The following is a 20,386-nucleotide window of genomic DNA, read 5'->3' on the forward strand; positions in this document are numbered from 1 at the left end:
TAGTTGTGCACAGTCACAATAAATTGGTGACAAATTGGATCCTGAATGTCAGGAAATATCACAAACGGCACTGACAGTTGCGGGACCAAATAGCAAGAGTTGAACAGCATGAGAACACTGAAGGACCCATGAGTTACCGTGAAAGACACAGCAAAATTAAAATGAAAATAACATGGCGATGGCTTCTGGTGGGAAAGCTGATGAATTCGATGGTGCTTCTGAAGGCTGGGAGCTGTATGTCAAGAGGGTTGAACTATATTGTAACGCAAACAACATGGAGGAGCAAAAGAAAGCCCCTGCACTTCTTAGCTTAATAGGTGCAAGGATGTACAGTATCTTATGTAACCTAGTAACTCTGAAAAGCCAGCAAGCAAGATGTTCAAAGGAATTGTTACAGTTTTACAAAATTATTTTAACCCTAAACTGCTGGCAATAGCTGAGAATTTAGATTTTACACAAGGGACCAGTCAAAAGATGAGAGCATTTCTGAATACATTGCAGAGCTGTGCAAACTTTTCCAGTACTGTGACTTTAGAAATGGACTATCTGATGCATTAAGGGACAGACTTGTATGTGTCAAGCATAGTCAAAGATTCAAAAATGGCTACTGTCTGAAAGAAACCTGACCTTAGAATGAGCATTGACCATTGTCATATCGTCAGGGACTGCAGCAGAACTATAGAAAAGGTTAGAATGTCCCTGAATGATGTAAAAGCCAAAAATGTTGTCAATGTGGCAAATCCTCCCATTATAGAAATGACTGTTGGTTCAAAGAAAATTCTGCGGCAAGTGTCACAGACAAGGTCACATAGAGACAGCATGCTTGGCAGATAAAAAGCACAACCTAGTGAAAAGTCTCAAACACAAAACTTACAATTTTAGCCGACAATAGAAAGTTGTTGGAACAACCTATTTCTTTTGAGGAAATTGTTGAGGCTGTGTTCTCATTACATTTGAAAAAAGCTCTGGATCCAGATGGATTTTCTGGAGAGTTTTACAAGATCTTTTCCTCACTGCTTATACCTCATTTATGTACAGTTTTTTCGGATTCATTCAAGTCGGGCAGACTCCCTCAATCGTTTTTTGAGGCTTCCATTTCGCTTATCCTTAAAAAGAATAAGGATCCAACTGAATGCTCTTCTTATAGACCAATTTCTTTACTTAATGTTGATACTAAGATCCTATCTAAAGTTTTGGCCCATAGGATTGAAAATATTTTACCAACTGTCATTTCTGATAACCAGACTGTATTTATCAAAAATCGATATTCTCACTTTAATATTTGTTGGTTATTAAATGTTATTTATTCTCCTTCTTGCATGATATCAGAATGTGTATTATCCCTAGATGCTGAGAAAGCTTTTGACAGAGTTGAATGGAATTATTTATTTAGAACGTTAGAAAAATTCAATTTTGGACCCGTTTCATTCAATGGATTTAATTACTTTATTTAGCTCCTTCCGCTGGGGTTATCACTAATTCTCATAATTCCAAACCATTTAAGCTTCAGCGTAGCACTAGACAAGGCTGTCCGTTGAGCCCTTTGCTTTTCGATCTGGCCTTAGAATCTTCAGCCATGGTCTTTCGAGAATCTAATGATATCACTGGTATTTTAAGGAGAGACACTATTCACAAAGTCTTGCTGTATACTGATGATCTTCTGCTATTTATTTCTAATGTTGAGACTTCGTTACCCCATGCACTTTCCTTACTGTCCTGTTTTAGCCAGCTCTCAGGTTATAAATTAAACCTACATAAAAGTGAACTTTTCCCTTTCAATAATTTGATACCAACAAATTCTAACCTTCCTTTTAAAATCGTAAGAAACGAATTTACCTACTTAGGTGTAACAATTACGAAAAATTATAAGCGTCTATTTAAAGAAAATGTTCTTAGCCTATTGAATCACATAAAAAGGAAATTATCAGATTGGTTGCCTCTTTTGTTATTGCTGATTGGCCGAATTAACTCTATAAAAATGAATATATTACCTAAATTTATATATCTTTCTCAGGCATTGCCTGTTTTTATTCCTAAATCTTTCTTTAAATCTCTTGCCTCCATTATATCTTCTTATATATGGAAGAATAAGCGTTCTAGATTAAATAAACTTCATCTTCAGAAAGATAAAAAGAATGGAGGATTAGCCTTACCAAACTTTAGATTGTATTATTGGGCAGTTAATAAAAGAAATCTTACATTTTGGTTATATTACATTAATCATGAGGATTGCCCAATGTGGTTTTTTTCAGAAGCTAACTCTGTTAATAAATTTTCTGTTACTTCTCTTCTTGGATCCTCACTTCCTTTGTCTCTGAGTAAGTTAACTGATAATCTGGTAGTTAAATACACTATGAGAATTTGGATACAATTCCGAAAATACTTTGGCTTATTGAGAATCTCTCTTTCGCGTCCCAGTTCATTCTCTCTCCAGGTAACTGGAGGCTTTGCTCATTACAGCAGGGGACTTTAACCAGGCCAACCTCAGAAAGGTGCTGCCAAAGTTATACCAACATGTCTCCAGACCCACTAGAGGCCCGAATATACTTGACCACTGCTACACAGCAGTTAAGGATGCCTACTGTTCTGTCCCACGACCTCACTTCAGAAAATCGGACCATCAGGCCGTACTCCTCCTCCCGGCTTACAAACAGCACCTGAAGCGGGAGGTCACGGTGTCAATAGTAGTGTCGCGTTGGACGGAGGAAACAGATGAGGTCCTCTGTGACTGCTTTGAATCGGTGGACTGGTTAGTATTCAAGGACTCGGCAGCTAAAATCGATGAGTATGCCTCAGCTGTCACGGACTGTATTTGGAAATGCACGGAGGACTGTGTGTCTCACAAGACGATCCGGGTATTCCCTAACCAGAAACCTTGGATGAATTTTGAGGTCAAGTCCCTTTTAAAGGCTAGAACTGTGGCTTTTAGGTCTGGGGATACCAGTCGCTACACGGAATCCAGGCGTGAACTCCAGAAAGCCATTAAAGGGGCAAAGAGGCAATATCGAGCCAAGTTGAAAGCCCAGGTTAACCAGAGGGGTGCCAGTAGACTATGGCAGGGTCTAAATGAGATCACTGGGTGCAAAGAAAAGGCTGGGAATATCAATAACTGTGGCGCTTCTCTTCCTGACGAACTTAACGTATTCTAAGCAATACTCACAACACGCTGGAGGAAACCAGCAGGTCAGGCAGCGTCTGTGGAAAAGATCGGTCGACATTTACAACATGCTGGAGGAACTCAGCAGGTTGGGCAGCATCCGTGGAAAAGATCGGTCGACATTTCGGGCCGGAACATCGACCGATCTTTTCCACGGATGCTGCCCAACCTGCTGAGTTCCTCCAGCGTGTTGTAAATGTCGACCAAACTTTTCCACGGATGCTGTCCGACCTGCTGAGTTCCTTCAGCGTGTTGTAAGTGTTGCTTTGACCCCAGCGTCTGCAGATTATTTTGTGTTAACGTATTCTAAGCAAGATTCGAACAGAAGAGGAGCGTCCCACTCCCTCCAGATGAACCGGACCTGGTGGCATCGAGATTCATTGTCACTGAGGAGGACGTTAGAAGGACCTTCCTGAAGATAAATCCAAGGAAGGCAATGAGCCCAGATGGCATCCCGGGATGGGTTCTCCGGGCCTGTGCAAGCGAGCTAGTTGGAGGGTTTGCTGAAATCTTCAACTGCTCCTTGCGTCAGTCTAAGATCCTCTCGTGTTTTAAGAAGGAACGATAATCCCAGTGTCGAAGAAGAGCAAGATGGCATGCCTGAATAACTATTGACCTGTGGCTCTGACATCAATTGCTATGAAGTGCTTCCAGCGATTGGTTATGGCACATATCAACCATAGCCTACCAGTCAACCTCTATGCTTTGCAATTCGCCTACCGGAGCAACAGGTCAATGGCAGATGCCATCTCGCTAGCCCTACATTCCTCCTTAGAACACCTGGAGAATAAAGACACATATGTAAGGCTCATTTTCATTGACTACAGCTCTGCCTTTAATACCATCATTCCAAATAAACTGATTCCTAAGCTCCGGAACCAGGGCCTTAGCACTCAAATCTGCAGCTGATCTTCAACTTCCTCACAGACAGGACCCAGGCTGTAAAAATAGGGGACAAGCTCTCCTCTAGAATCACTCAGAGCACCGGTGCCCCACAAGGCTGTGTACTCAGCCCCCTGCTGTACTCACTGTACACTCATGATTGTGTGGCCAAGTTTCCATCGAACTCAATATATAAGTTTGCAGATAACACAACAATTGTAGGCCATATCTCGGGTAATGATGAGTTTGAGTACAGAGAGGAAATTAAGAACCTGGTGGCATGGTGTGAAGACAATAACCTATCCCTCAACATCAGCAAGACAAAGGAATTGGTTGTTGACTTCAGAAGGAATAGCGGACCGCACGACCCCATTTACATCGGTGGTGCGCAAGTGGAACAGGTCAAAAGCTTTAAGTTCCTCAGGGTCAATATCACAAGTGACCTGACTTGGTCCAACCAAGCAGAGTCCACTGCCAAGAAGGCCCCCAGTGCCTTTACTTCCTGAGAAAACTAAAGAAATTTGGCCTGTCCCCTAAAACCATCGCTAATTTTACTGTAGAAAGCATTCTTCTAGGGTGCATCACAACCTGGTATGGAAGTTGTCCTGTCCAAGACCGGAAGAAGCTGCAGAAGATCATGAACACAGCGCAGCACATCACACAAACCAATCTTCCGTCCTTGGACTCACTTTACACTGCACGCTGTCGGAGCTGTGATGCCAGGATAATCAAGGACACGACCCACCCAGCCAACACACATTTTGTCCCTCTTCCCTCCGGGAGAAGACTCAGGAGCTTGAAGACTCGTACGGCCAGATTTGGGAACAGCTTCTTTCCAACTGTGATAAGACTGCTGAATGAATCCTGACCCAGATCTGGGCTGTACCCTCCAAATATCCGGACCTGCATCTCGGTTTTTTTTTTGCACTACCTTACTTCCTATTTTTCTATTTTCTATTTTTTGATTTATAATTTAAATTTTTAACATTTACTATCGATTTGTAATCCAGGGAGCGAGAAGCACAGAATCAAATATCGCTGTGATGATTGTACGTTCTAGTATCAATTGTTTGGCGACAATAAAGTATAAAGTATTTTTTCTAATGTTTTTTAAACCCTCTATGACTGATGTGGCTTTTAAAGAATGGAACAGATTAGGTATTAAATTGTTTCAGGACTTGTTTGTAGAGGTAAGTCTCTTTTCATTTGAACAAATATCAACTAAATATAGTTTATCCAAAATTCATTTTTTTCGATAACTACAAGGAGATTTTTTACGTTATCAAATAAGTACATTTCCTAGAAGTCCTGATAAGAATCTATTAGATGTAATTTTTAATTTGAAACTTTTTTATAATGGATCTATATCTAATATTTATAATATGCTGTTGGGAATGAGAAGTGTTCTTTAAAATAAAATTACAGGCTTCAATTTCTGAGGAAACTTGGAATCAAATTTTTAAAATGGTTAACACTTCATCTTTATGTGCCCGCCACTCTCTTCTACAATTTAAAGTGGTCCATAGGGCCCATATGACCAATGATAAGTTGTCTTGTTTTTATTTAGATATATCTCCGTATTGTGATAATGGAGAAGCTTCACTCATTCATATGCTTTGGTCATACCCGAGTCTTGGAAAATATTGGAAAGAAGTATTTCAAACTTTTTCAGTACTTTACAAAGTAAACTTTAAGCCTAATCCTTTGACCACTTTATTTGGTATTGTTGGAGGAAAGGATATTATTTTGGAGTCATCTGACTTACACATTTTGGCTTTTATTTCTCTTACAGCCAGAAGGACGCTCTTGCTTAAATGGAAGGATGCGGCCCCTCCTATTCATGCCCAATGGTTACGTGATGTGATGTCATGTTTAAATTTAGAGAAGATCTGATGTTCAATCTCTGAATCTAGCCAAGACTTTCAAATATTGTGGGGGCCTTTTTTGAATTATTTTCAAAACCTTTGATTTGCTGTTAAAGCACAGATGATGACTAATAATTTTTCTTTCCTTTTTTTCTTTACTAATCAGCTTCGGTCTTGGTAGTGGGTTAGATATTTTTTATATTAAAAATTACTGTATTTCACTGTTACAAATTAATTAATCTATATGAATATAGGGTAAGGAGTCTTTATATGTGATTTAGTATAATGTATTGATATATATTTTTCCTTGTACTCTGTATTCTTATATGTAAAATTAATAATAAAAATATTGGAAAGAAACACAAAACTAGGCAAATGTATAAAGTTACCAAATAGAAAACAGAACCAGACAACATAGAGTCTGACAAAGGTGAACAGCCATGCCAAGAACTGGATAGTATTACTAAAGCAGATCGCAGTTTATGATGTATCACCATCGATGTGTCTGGTGTAAAATTGACAATGGAGCTGGATACAGGGTCAGCTTTGTCTATAATTCCAGAGGCTGACTACAACAGACTGTTTTCTACACCAACACAGGCAAAAATGTGTCCCCCAAAAAGTTCAAAATGCACCCGCACAAACACCATTACACCTGTGGGAGTGAGTGGTCATCTTCACCATGGTAGAGAATACATATTGAATTTGCTGGGCCTTTCATGGACTCCACTTTTCTGATTGCTGTGGATGATCATTCAAAGTGGCTGGAGGTTATACCGATGAAGGCAACCACTTCAACCTAGACTGTTACCTTCCCAGCAATGAATGGGATGGCTGAAAAGTTTATCCAAACCTTCAAGAAGTGTTTTAAAGCCATAGATAAGGAGCACTTGTTTTTTTGTGTATCAGCACTCTGTTCATGCGGCAACAAATTAAACACCTGCAATGCTGTTCACGAGCAGGAATCTGAGATCTCACATAGACTTCCAGAAACCAGACCTCTGGAGGGAAGTACAGAATAAACAGTTCAATCGGTTGCCAAGTGAAGCAGCACAGAGCTTCGAGATTGGACAGGAAGTCCTAGTGCTTGATTACCAAGAAGACAAGTGGACACTCAGTAGGATAGCTACAAGAACTGGACCACTGACGTTGGAAATTGGTCATGGAGGCATTATGAGGACCAGATACTGGTTGCTCAACTAAAGAACACCACTGAATCAATTGCATCCAACAAGATAGACACATTACATGTCACTGGGCTTACCTCTCAGTGATGATCATGTCACTAACATTGGAAACCGAGAACGTTATTGTTGACAAGACAGCTGCCAAACCTGATGCCACGTCATAGGTCCAGAGGTGCTATCCCGAAAGAAACAGAGTGCCACCCAAAAGACTGAATCTTTAGAATTGCAGAATTACTTTTAAACTTGTGAAAGCATGTTTATTTGCAATATGGGTTTATGAAAGGGACATTGTATGTTTTGTACATATACTGTTTTATGTTACATTAATCTAAAGGGGGAGGTAGTGTAATGTATGGATCTATTTATTTTAGAGCAATAACACCCTCCCCCAGCACTACATGTTGATGCATGTGCATCGTTCTCTCTCACTGAAATATGAATACACCAGTTAAAGCCATTTCCCACATGTGTGCTTTTACTTAATCTACGAGGGGTGATTGATCGGTTCATGGCCTAAGGTAGAAGGAATAAATTTTAGAAAACATAGCACATTTGTTTTTCAACATAGTCCCCTCCTACATTTACACACTTGGTCCAGAGGTCATGGAGCATACGGATCTTGGACCTCCAGAAAGTGTCCACAGCAGGGGTGATTGATAAGAAGGAGGAGTTATACGGCTCTCGTTACATGCACATGCAGTTCAACTCTTTGAGTGACTATGCAGAAAGCTTGAAGTTAATAACTCATCTTCTTCTGCCTTAGGCCACGAACTTATCAATCACCCCTGCTGTGGACACTTTCTGGACGTCCAAGATCCGTATGCTCCGCGACCGCTGGTCTAAGTGTGCAAATGTAGGAGGGGACTATGTTGAAAAATAAATGTGCTAGGTTTTCTAAAATTGACTCCTTCTACCTTAGGCCTCGAACTTAACAATCACCTCTCGTTTGTGTAGTTGTGCAGAGGCACAACAATAGCAGTAATCATAATTTGTTATAAATTAATATTTGCCCGCAGTTTTCATGTATAACGCTCATATACATTACCATTTGCCATTCTGAATGCATAGGTCAATGGAGTCATAGTGTGATGTGGCATGCAATCAGGTCCTTTGATCCAATAGGACCATGCTGATTATCAATTGCCTGTTGGCATTAATCCTACATGATTATCAAATTATTGTCTCTACATTTCCATCAGCTTCTTGAGATTCTACTATTCATCTACACACTTGAAACTATATACAGTGGTCAACTAAGAGACTTCGTTGGAATGTGGGAGGAAACTGGAACATCAAATATAGAACATAGAACGCAGTACAGGCCCTTCAACCCAAGATGTTTTACGAACCTTACTACTCTAATATCAATCTAATCTTCCCTCCAATAGAGCCCTCCATTTTTTCTTTCATCCATGTGCGTATCTCACAGTCTCTAATATATAAGTCCCTAATGTATCTGCTTCTACCAGTCTTTGTGTAAGAAACCTTCCTCTGATATCCCTTCGATACTTTCCTCTAATCATCTTAAAATTATACTCTCTTACATTATCCATTGTTGTCCTGGGGCAAAAGGTCCCTGGCTGTTCACTCTATCAAGGCCATTTATCATCTGTACTTCTCTATTCCAAGTCAGCATCATCTTCCTTCCCTCCTAGAGTAAAGTTCTACCTCACTCAACCTATCCTCATAAGATATGCTCTCCAATCTAGACAGCATTCTGGTAAAAATCTTCTGCACCCTCTCTAGCACTTCCATATCCCTGTTATAATGAGGTGGCCAGAACTGAACACAGTTCTCCAAGTGTGGTCTAACCCGAGTTTTATAGAGCTAGAACATTACCACACAGTTGTTGAATTGAATACCCTGGCTAATGAAAACCAACACATTGTATGCCTACTTAACCATCTTATCAACTTGTGTGGCAACTTTGAGAGATCTATGGATGTGAGGCTCAATATTCTTCTGTTCCTCCACACTGATAAGAATCCTGCCATAAACCCTATAATACTACTTCATACTTCAACGGATTGAACTCCATCTGCCACCTCTCAGCCCAGCTCTGCATTCAACAATGTCTTGTTGTAACCTACAACAACCTTCCACACTACCAACAGCACCAGCAAACTTTGTGCCATTTACAAACTTACTGATCCACCTTTCCACTTCCACACACCTCTGGTCACAGACCTCAAGGCAGAATATGCTCCACTCTTTGCCTTCTGCCTTGTGTTAAGAGGGCAGAGTACTCAGACACAGTGGCCTCCCCGGTTCCAACCTCACGCTCTGCTTCTTTTCAATGATTTCAGGTTCCCTGGCCCCCATCGTCTTATTTTTACTATGGATGTCTAGTCCCTATACACCTCCATCCCTCAACAGGAAGGCCTCAAAGCTCTGCATTTCTTTCTGGACACCAGACCCAACCAGTTCCCCTCCACCACCACACTCCTCCACCTAGCGGACATGTCCTCACTCTAAATAATTTCTCCTTCGGCTCCTCCCACTTCCTTCAGACAAAAGGTGCAGCCATGGGCACTTGCACAGGCCCCAGCTATGCCTGCCTGTTTGTCAGCTATGTGGAACAGTTTATGTTCTAAGCCTACACTGGTGACCGTCCCGCACTTCCCCTGTGCTACATTGACAACTGCATTTGTGCTGCTTCTTGCACCCATGCTGAAATTATCGACTTCATCTACTTTGCCTCCAACTTTCACCCTGCTCTCAAATTCACCCGGTCCATTTCTGACACCTTCCTCCCCTTTCTTGATCTCTCTGTCTCTGTCTCTGGAGACAGCTTATCTGCTGATGCCTATTACAAATGTAACGTTCCGTTATATTGGCTCGTTTATGTCTAGGGGAAATCCCGCCCAGCACCTGCTTCAACACTCCCCTCAGGGTCAATCGCCGCCGGAATCACTCACAAACATCAATCATCAGCCAGCACACCCAGTAAATTTTAACAAATACACTTCATAGATATTACTAATTCTATGACATTAATATGCATTTGATACAGAGAGGAAAGTAATGGAAAAAAAAGGCGCCAACACTTATCAAAGTCCAAGTTCTTCGCGCGCTACCGTTGGAGCTCAATTCGACGTCAGACGACCACCCGAATTCCGTCAACTCACGGCTCGGGACCACCCGGAGTGATCGACCGGAGCCTCTCCGCACGTCCGCCGTCCTCCTCGTCTCTCCTCCCGACTCCCCGCCAAAACCCAGTCCACAGTCATATCATACAGCATGGCATCCGAAAACAAAACGATACATAACCACCCATTGGCTAATAGAACCTTGTTATCATCATTTTAAAGTAAAACAAACTGTTAGCGCAAACTCTCTGCAGCGTTAAAACACAACAAAGCCGCATTCCCCAGATTAACATAACAAAATCGCCATTTTAAATGTAACAAAAGAAAGACCCCGTACACAAATGCAATGACTTTCACAGCTACCTGGACTAAACCTGTTCCCACCCTGTTACTTGTAAAAACGTCACCCCCTTCTCTCATTTCCTCCTCTGCTCTCAGGATGAGGCTTTTCATTCTAGAACGAAGGAGATGTCCTCCTTCTTCAAAGAAAGGGGCTTCCTTTCCTCCACCATCCATGCTACCCTGAACAGCATCTCTTCCATTTCACACATGTCTGCTCTCACCCCATCCTCCTGCCTCCCTACCAGGGATAAGGTTCCTCTTGTCCACACCTACCACCCTATCAGCCTCCACGTCCAGCACATAATTCTCTGAAACTTTTGCCATCTCCAACGGGATCCCACCACCAAGCACATCTTTCCCTCCCCCACACAATTTCTGCTTTCTGCAGTAATCGCTCCTTACTCAATTCTCTTGTCCATTCATCCCTCCCCACTGATCTCCCTCCTGGCACTTATCCCTGCAAGCGGAATAAGTGCTACACCCATCCCTACACCTCCTCCATTCACTACCATTCAGGGCCCCAAACAGTTCTTCCAGGTGATGCAACACTTCATCTGTGAGTCTGTTGGGGTCATTTACTGTGTCTGGTGCTCCTGGCATGGCCTCCTGTATATTGGTGAGACCCAACATAGATTGGGAGACATTTTGCCAGAAAACGTGGGTTTTCACAATGGCCACCCATTTTAATTTCACTTCCCATTCCCATCCTAATATGTCTATCCATGGCCTCCTCCACAATTGTGATAAGCCTGCAGGTAGGTTGGAGGAACAACACCTTATATTCCTTCTGGGTAGCCTCCAACTTGATGGCCTGGACATCAATTCTCGAACTTCTGGTAATAACCCCACCGCCTTCACCATTCCGCATCCCCTTTTCCCTCTTTCACCTTAGCTCCTTACCTGCCCATTGCCTCGCTTACCCATCCCCCTTTTTTCTTTCTTCCATGGCCTGCTGTCCTCTTCTATCGGACTCCCCCTTCTCCAGCTCTGTATCCCTTTCACTAATTAACTTCCCAGCTCTTTACTTCATCCCTCCCCCTCTGGGTTTTAACCTTGTGTTTCTCTCTCCCCTCCCCCCACCTTTTAAATCTACTCCTCAGTTTTTTTTTCTCCAGTCCTGCCGAAGGGTCTCGGCACAAAACGTTGACTGTATTCTTTTCCATAGATGCTGCCTGGCCTGCTGAGTTCATCCACCATTTTGTGTCTGTTGCTTGGATTTCTGGCATCTGCAGATTTTCTCTTGTTTGTAGCGTGTTATCATCCTCTTGAAATGTCATTTTTACAATTGCAAGATACTGCGGGATGTTAAAAACTTTAAGTACTGCAGGGGTATCCCATCAGCAGAGCAGCTGCAGGGGTCGGACTTGGTGCAGTTCATGTTGCTGCCTACTACATGAAGATGTCAGAGTCAGTGCACTATGACGGTGTGCAGTCTAATCACGACTGCTTGTCTTGAACATTTTTCTTGTAACTTCAAGACCCTGTTGGACATTGCTAATTCAGAATATGAAAAGTTTGTCTGCTAGTTTATTGGTGAGGCCGATGGCAAGGGAGCTGTGTAGACTTGATTGTACCACGGACTAGGCCTCATCCAGTAAGGTCGCCTATTGCACTGGCCCAGGAGAGGAGACACTGAAAGCGGTGTGGCGCAGCATCTATGCTGGGTTGGGGCCTGGCCTCTCCCATTGGTACCGGTCTCCAGTGCTCGCTCAGTGGAAGATATTTGGATTGCATTTCCCTGTGGACTGTACGATATGGGGAACAAGCTGAAGGCCAGGAGCTGGGCTTGGTTTTCAGAGCTCTATTTGAAACACACATCATTGGGAGCAGTTAATAGGTAGTGGGAACTTATCTCCACTACCACCTCCAGCTATAGCAACCTGAAGGAACCATATTTTTTTAATGAAGCAAACAAATGTTCCAATTTTCCAAGCGGTACGTTTCCTATTTTCTGTGTTGTAATTTGAGCTGTTTGTGAATTTTAGATGCCTTCCTCATCAGGACTTTCAAACATTATTTGTCAAATTCAGTCGAACCTTTGTAATACCTTTCTGCCTACACATGGACTTTACTCACTTGCCAAACGCTTGCATATTGTGGGCAGTTGGATTTTTAATTGGTGCATATTCTAATTACATTTGTTTCATCAGAGTCTCTAACCTACCACTTTTTTCCAGAGCCACTCCGCCTGCTCAAGTTTGTTTTAATTGTAAAATGCAGATCTATACAGCTAAATTACATGGAATGTGCTGGAAAAAGGGACAACATACCTGCAAAACTCAAGTTGGCTGATATCACACCGAAATTGGCATGTCCTGAACCCACAATTATGAAGGGATTTTTTTCTGATAAATTGAGCAGAGACTCAGAGGTATGTCTTTATTAGCCGTCTTTTTTATTTATTGTGGCTCCAAATGTGGAATTGCTCTGATTTAAGATGAAAAAGGTCAGCCGCATTGAGCTTGAATTGATTTTTACTTTCATAAAGTAATTTTAAGAGAATTAAATTCTGATTTCAGTGCCTTCAGTTCCATTCCAGTGCAGTTCAGTGCTAAAGATATTTAGTCTTCAGGCTAGCTACTTATAGTACACTCCAGAAGCAGCCTATTTGGCCTAACTGCTCTAAACCAATATTTATGATTCCCAAAAGCTTCTTTTTACCTTTCTTAATCTAACCCAATCAACATAATCCTCTCTCTTCTGCACACCAGGCTCTCCCTTAAATATCGTAACCAGTTGTGTGCTATAAGCTTGCAAGCATTTTCTTCAGCCTTCCTCATGCACTTGTGGTGGATGTTCAGGTCCTCAAGGGGAAACAACATAACATCTGAGTTAGAAATACAAACATCCGCAGGGAAGGAGGGAAGGATGCAGTGGTAGTATTGATCCATCAAAATGGTAGAGAGCCAAGACTGAAGACTTTCTGTTAGATCCACCTGATAACTACTCAAAATTCAACTCCCAGTACTAATCCCTGCAGACTTTAATCGTGTGTTGGATGTCTTTATCAATGTAATTGTTTCTTAGATTCCCGTTTAGAAAAAGAAAATTCTGATTGGAAATCCTGCAACCTCATAGCCTCAGCAGTAAGCTTCATTTGGGAAAAAAAAACACACTTCAAAGCTCCATGTTACTGTTCACATTCTCTGGCTGCATTCCCTCTGAATGCTGGATGGCTAAGTTAGTTTCAGTATGTGACCTTAGCTCACATTTAGCTTATGTCAGGTTAAACATGTAGTCATAGAGTCGTAGAAAAGTACTGCACAGGAACAAACCCTTCAGCCCATCTAGACCATGTTGAACCATTTAAGCTGCCTACTCCCATCAACCTGCACTGGGACCATAGCCCTCCATACTCCTACTGTCCATTACCTACCCAAATTTTTCTTAAATGTTGAAATTGAGCTGGCATGCACCACTTGTTCCGGCAACCCATTCCACTCTGACGATCCTCTGAGCGAAGAAGTTTCCCCTTATGTTCCCCTTAAACTTTTCACCTTTTACCCGTTACCCAAGACCGTAGTTGTAGTTCCACCCAACCTCTGTAGAAAAAGCCTGTTTGCATTTATCCTATCTATACCCCTCATGATTTTGTATACCTCTATCAAATCTCCCCTCAATCGTCTACATTCCTAGGAATAAAGTCCCCATCTATTCAATCTTTCCTTATAACTCAGGTCCTTCAGACCCTGCAAAATCCTTATAAGTTTTTCTCTACTCTTTCAACCTTATTTACATCATTCCTGTAGTGTCTGATCAAAGCTGCACACAATACTCCAAATTAGGCCCCACCAACATCTTATACAACTCCAACATAACATCCATCTCCTCTACTCAATACTTTGACATATGAAGGCCAGTTGTGACAAAAGCTATCTTCACGGCCCTTTCTACCTGTGACGCCACCTTCAATGAATTATGAACCTGTATTTCCATGTCACTTTGTTCTACAGTGCCCTACCGATCACTGTGTAAGACCTACCCTGGTTGGTCCTACCAATGTGCAACACCTCGCACGTGTCTGCATTAAATTCCATCTGCTATTATTTTGCCTATTTTGCCAGCTGCTCCAGCTCCCGCTGCAAGCTCTGAAAGTCTTCCTCGCTGTCTACTACATCCCCAATCCTGGTGTCATCTGCAAATGTAACCACATTATCATCTAGATCATTGATTTAGATGACAAACAACAATGGACTCAGCACCAATCCCTATAGCACTCCACTAGTCACAGGCCTCCAGTCAGAGAGCTAGCCACTCTCTAGCTTTTCTCACAAAGCTAAAGTCTCATCCAATATACTACCTCATCTTGAGCACTGAGCAACTGAATCTTCTTGATCAACATCTCATACAGGACCTTGTCAAATGCCTTATTAACATCCATATAGACAACATCTATTGCCTTGCCTTCATCAGCTTTCCTGGTAACTTCCTCAAAAAACTATGAGATTGGTTAGACATGACCTACCATGCATAAAGCCATGGTGACTAACCCTAATCAGTTCTTGTCTATCCAAATACTCATATACCTTCCAATAACTTTCCCACTACTGATGTCTGGTTTACCAGCCTGTAATTTCCTTATTTATTTTTAGAGCCTTTCTTAAATAGCAACATAACATTATCTATCCTCCAAGTCTTTGCTACCTCACCTGTCATTAATGATGGCTTAAATATCTCTGCTAGGGTAGGGCCCCTGCAAATTTCTGCACTTGCCTCCCACAGGATCCAAGGGAACTCCTTGTCAGGCCCTGGAGATTGATCTACCCTAATTTACTTCAAGATAGCAAGCTCCTCCTCCTCTGTAATCTGTATAGAGTCCATGGAAATTAATAGGGCAGACATTCCCTATAGTGAATTCCATCCATCTAGACAGACATCATGGACACAATCTTAACTACACAATATTTACAAGTAAACTGCAATGAGCAGAACCAATCACTATGTACAGCCTTCTTTAACCTCACTAAAGCCTTTGACCCTTTCAATCAAGAAGGACTGTGAGAAATCCACCTTAGGTTTGTCTATCTATGGAAAATTTGCTTCAACCTCATCTTGACACAAATCAGTGGGTGTACAACAGGATGACTCTCATTAAAGACTGATGCTGCATAAAGACTAGATAGCATTGTTCCTGGACCACTGCATCACTGAGTTTCATCTCCAACAAACTTGTTAAGGAGCAGTTAGTTTACAGAACTAATAGGAAACTTTTCAAATTATAATGGTGTTTTATAAATATGTTAGAAGTAAGAAAGTAGCTCAGAAAATATTAGGTCCACTCAGGTACAACAAGCAATGTCTTTATGTGGAGCCATGGATTATTTGCCATAAATTTGCTCTTGTATGTACTAGTAGCTGAATTAGACAATCTCTGAAAGTTAGCATTAGATTGAGGACCATAATTACCCACTGCTTAATGATTTTAATTTTTGAAAACACCATGATGTCCATTGCTTTGCAAAGGAGAATGATGGAAGTCATTCTGATCTTTGGTTATTTGGCTGAGATCGTTGAGGAAGATTTCGTCTTAAAGCAGTATTCAAAGTGTTCCTTCTAAAAGTTTTTGAATACCTCTCTATCCCTAATATGTTTACATCGGTTTTTGGTTCTGAATGGGATGAAGCTTGATATTTGGGCAGTAGATGGCTCCTACAGTGCTGATGAACCAATGCATGTCATGACTGTGGGTATTTTGATCTGTTTCCTGCCATCTCGCCACCTTTTTTAAGATCATGGGGTTCCAGGTACCTACAAAGCTGCTTCTTTTCCCTTGAATACAGGTGAACTTCCAAGAGAGACACTTTGCATTAAGTTGATTAGCTCTCTCAGCTCCTTGTCATTCCAATTAAACCAGTCATGGTAGGACATGGCGAAGAAACCTAAGATGTGCCGGTTTTGGTGGACATCATAATCTGTAGAAGCTCTGTGGTTCCTGATGGCTGGAGGTGATAGGTCACCTTAAGTTAGTGTTTGGAAGGAGCTGCCTATGTGGGGTCTCCAAGTTTGACGTTGATCTACTTGCAGCAACACTCTTGTAAATGCTGAAGCTTTGATAACAAGTTGATGGGATAAGAGAGAAGCTTTGGGAGAGGTTATTCATCAGTGATAGGCATAGTAGCCTCCTTAGACAATGGCATCATCTAACAGGTGGCAGTGCTTAGACTGGGGTTGCTGCAATAAAATCTCATGTTTGTCCCTTTGATAAAACACAGTGAGTTCCAAGCACTTTATCATGAGAAGAAAATCAGTGGAGCTGGTCTTCTCTACTTCTTTGTCACCAACCACCCTGGCAATGCAGTTACCTAGGAGCATCAGTATGGATTCCTTGCAGGTCCTCATTGGTCTCAGCTGAAATTTCCAGGTTTGAGATATTTGCATTGATGACTATTGCATGTCGGTTCTTATTAGAGTGAACCAAAATGTTGTAAAGTCTTTGCTTAATCTGCAGGGGGAGTGCATAAGAGGATGGAGTAGTTTACTTTGATGTCAACACTCAAAGTTTAAAGTAAATTTATGATCAAAGTACATATATTTCACCATCTACTTCCCTGAGATTAATTTTCTTGCAGGCATTCAGAGTAAGTATAAGGAAATGTAGTCGAATCAATGAAAATCCACAAATGACACAGGTGGACAAATGACCAAAGTGCAAATACAAAAAAAGAAAAAAATAAATAACAGAAACATGAATTGTAGAGTCCTTAACAGTGAGTCTATATGTTGTGGGATCAGTGCAGTGTTGAGATGAGTGAAGTTATCCCCTTTGTTTCAAGAGCCCAGTTGCTTGAGGGATAATAACTGTTCCTGAACCTGGTGGTGTGGGTCTTGTGGCTCTTGTACCTTCTTCCTGATGGCAGCAGCGAGAAGAGAGCATGACCTGGATGAAATGGCCCTTGATGATGGATATTGATTTCCTCTGACAGAGCTCCTTGTAAATGTGCTCAGTGGCAGGGAAGGCATTACCTGTGATGGACTGGGCTGTATCCACTATTTTTTGGATGCTTATCCATTCAAGGGCTGTGGTGCTCCCATGCCAGACCATCATGCAACCAGTCAATATACTTTCCACCACTCGTCTACAGCATTCTGTCAAAGTTTTAGATGACATGCAGAATCAGTGAAATGTATAAGAAAGTAGAGGCACTGCAGTGCTTCCTTTGTTACTGTACATGCTGGACCCAGAACAGATCCTCTGAAATGATAATACTGAGAAATTTGAAGTTGCTGACCCTCTCCACCCCTGATCTGCTAATGAGGACCGGTGCAAGGACCTCTGGTTTTCTCCTCCTCTGGTCAATAATCAACTCCTGGGTGTTTCAGACATTGAGTGAGAGGTTGTTGTGGCACCTATATGCTGATTCTACTTGACTCTATATCCCTCACTCTGTGAAGAAAAAAATTCATCTTTTGCTTTCCTCCTCCAGAAGTTACGCCCATTGATCGATTCCTTAAACTAGCATGGGCATAACACTTGATGTGGCCCAGTTACTGTGGCAATGTCAAGATCAAAGTTTTTGACTTTCACGCTTTGAGAGCAGAGTGCCATACCAGTCTGTTGCTGTTGTTATTATCTACAAGGGTCTTGGCATTTCAGTTCCAGAACTTTGCCTTGTGTAGTGGAGTTCACTCATACATGGTTTTGTTTAAGTACATCAGCTGTTACACACCAGCACAGGTTTCACAGAGCAAGGTCATGTTGCAGTAACAAGGGGGACCAAAATCATGGTTGTACAAGTCTGTTGCATGAGTGGGCACATGCAGACATGATGCATGACACGTGCACACTCACATGTACACACACACACATATACATGACATGTATGTGCTCAGTCTCACCGGTTTCTCACCCAGATACCAGCTCCAGAATTCGGTGCATACCTTATCCCATTGCTCATCCTGGCTCTTCCAAGATCCGATAGTGGGTGGATTTGCAGCTGGTGCTAGTGGTCGGGGTGTGCAACTTGTGTCAGGATTTGGGAACAAGGCAGGTGCATGGCCAGGACAGGTGATCAGAGCCGTACACTATTCTGAGACCAAAGCTTACAACAGTGGATGCATTTCAGATCTACAATACTTCATTGTCTGCATTGGTACTTTCGTGATTCTCAGAAAAGCCAAAACAGAAATGTAATTTTCTGCAGAAACAGAAAGAAAGGAAGACTGGATTGGAAAGAGCACGATGTAAGGTAGAATAAAAAAGTGTAGTAAACAATAATTAAACATGTAGGCTTAGAAATTTCCCATCTGATCTGGCTTGGTGGGAGAAGATGATATGACCTGGAACACACCACTGCAGATTTCCATTGCACAGGAGGGTCTGTCTCTTATGGACAAGATGCAAAGTTTTCCATACAGACTTTTATTCCACTTGCTCCAATATGGTAAACCAAGTCAGCTAGGCCATGGATCATAGTTCTTAGATGGTTGGAGGCCGTACTATACAGGATGAGGAAGGAGGGTTAGAGAGTCAAACTTCGGGCTGAGGTGACTTGAATGGGTTTTTGAAGGTTCAATCAGATATTTGTGGATAAGATTGTGTGATCACTTGCAGTGCATTGGGCAAGGTTGGTTTTGTGCTTACATGGGGGGACAAAAACAGTTGAGCTAGCTGAGGGGCAGATGGAGGGTTCGCAATTAGATATTGGCAGGACTCTGAAAGAATGCAAATAAACATTGTTCTACATAAGTACATTTTTAATGCTAAAACATAAAAAAAAAGTTTTCCCAGCAATTTATTACTGATAAGAATGAGACTTCAATTTAAATTATTTCCTTCTGACCCAGAGGGATTGACAGACACTGCAGGACTATAAAGCAAGCCAATTCAAAAGGTACAAATGTTGCTAAGTAGCAGGTCTAACTCACTGTGCTGAGATGATTTGGGAAATAATACACAAATGAAGTAATTTCCTTCAAGTCACGGACAGCTTAAGACAGACTGCCATTTTTGCAGGGTTACTTAAGAAACTGAACAAATTATTCATCAATTTATGGCAATACAAAATTCCACCCCACAAGTTGCTGGACAATTTGTCCATGGGTAGCACTGACACTATTAAACACACAGTTATTTTGGCAGCAAAATCTGTGCTGATGATTTAAATGCTTAAATCAATATGCATTCAATCCAGCTAATCTTCTGCCTCTGTCTGGTCTTCCTTCTATCAGCATTCATAAAGCTCATCAGAAACATCTCAGCCAACATCTGCTGCAAACTGCTCTTTTGAGTATTTACATTTTCCCTGACAATAAAAATGCTGGAATGTTAATCTCACCTGCAATTTAATTTGTCACAAGCTTGTATCCCACTGCATTTTCAGCATGACAGCTTGCTCCTTTTTCCTACTTCCAGATTGTTAGGTTTTAAAAATGCATCAGTCCTTTATATCTTTTTAAATTTTCATCATGATGGTCTTAACTAGCAAGGTCACTGTTTATTGGCCATCCTTTCCTGCCCTTAAGAATAGTAGTGAGCCATGTTCTTGAGGCTGTTTTGTAGCAAACTTATTTCCACAGCACGGCTGGGCATTTAGCTCCAGATTTTAGATCCAGTTACAATATTTTTCACACTGATGTTGTCTGGTAACTGAGAGCACCTCTTCCCCTCAACTTTCTTGGTGGAAGATACCACATAGTTTGGAAGGTGCTGTTGTCTGAACCGGTCAAGTAATTGCAGTACATTTTGTGACTGGTATAAACTACGGCGATGGTGCACTATTGGTGGAGGGATTAAATGCGTAAGGCATTGACTTGAATTCCAACAAAGTAGGCTACTTTTAATCAGTGGCTGTGAGTTCTCTTAAATACCATAGAGTTTTGAAAGAGATAGAGATTTGAAATACTCTGAACATTCCCAGCCAAAGT

General features: G+C 41.6%; 1 pseudogene; it reads right to left on the reverse strand.

Annotated features, from left to right (window-relative positions):
• LOC140203715 (piggyBac transposable element-derived protein 4-like) overlaps nucleotides 1–20,386 on the reverse strand; it is a 93,359-nt pseudogene that overhangs the window by 60,210 nt on the left and 12,763 nt on the right.

The sequence above is a fragment of the Mobula birostris genome, chromosome 10 (assembly GCF_030028105.1).
Source record: "Mobula birostris isolate sMobBir1 chromosome 10, sMobBir1.hap1, whole genome shotgun sequence".
NCBI classification, from domain to species: Eukaryota; Metazoa; Chordata; class Chondrichthyes; order Myliobatiformes; family Myliobatidae; genus Mobula; species Mobula birostris.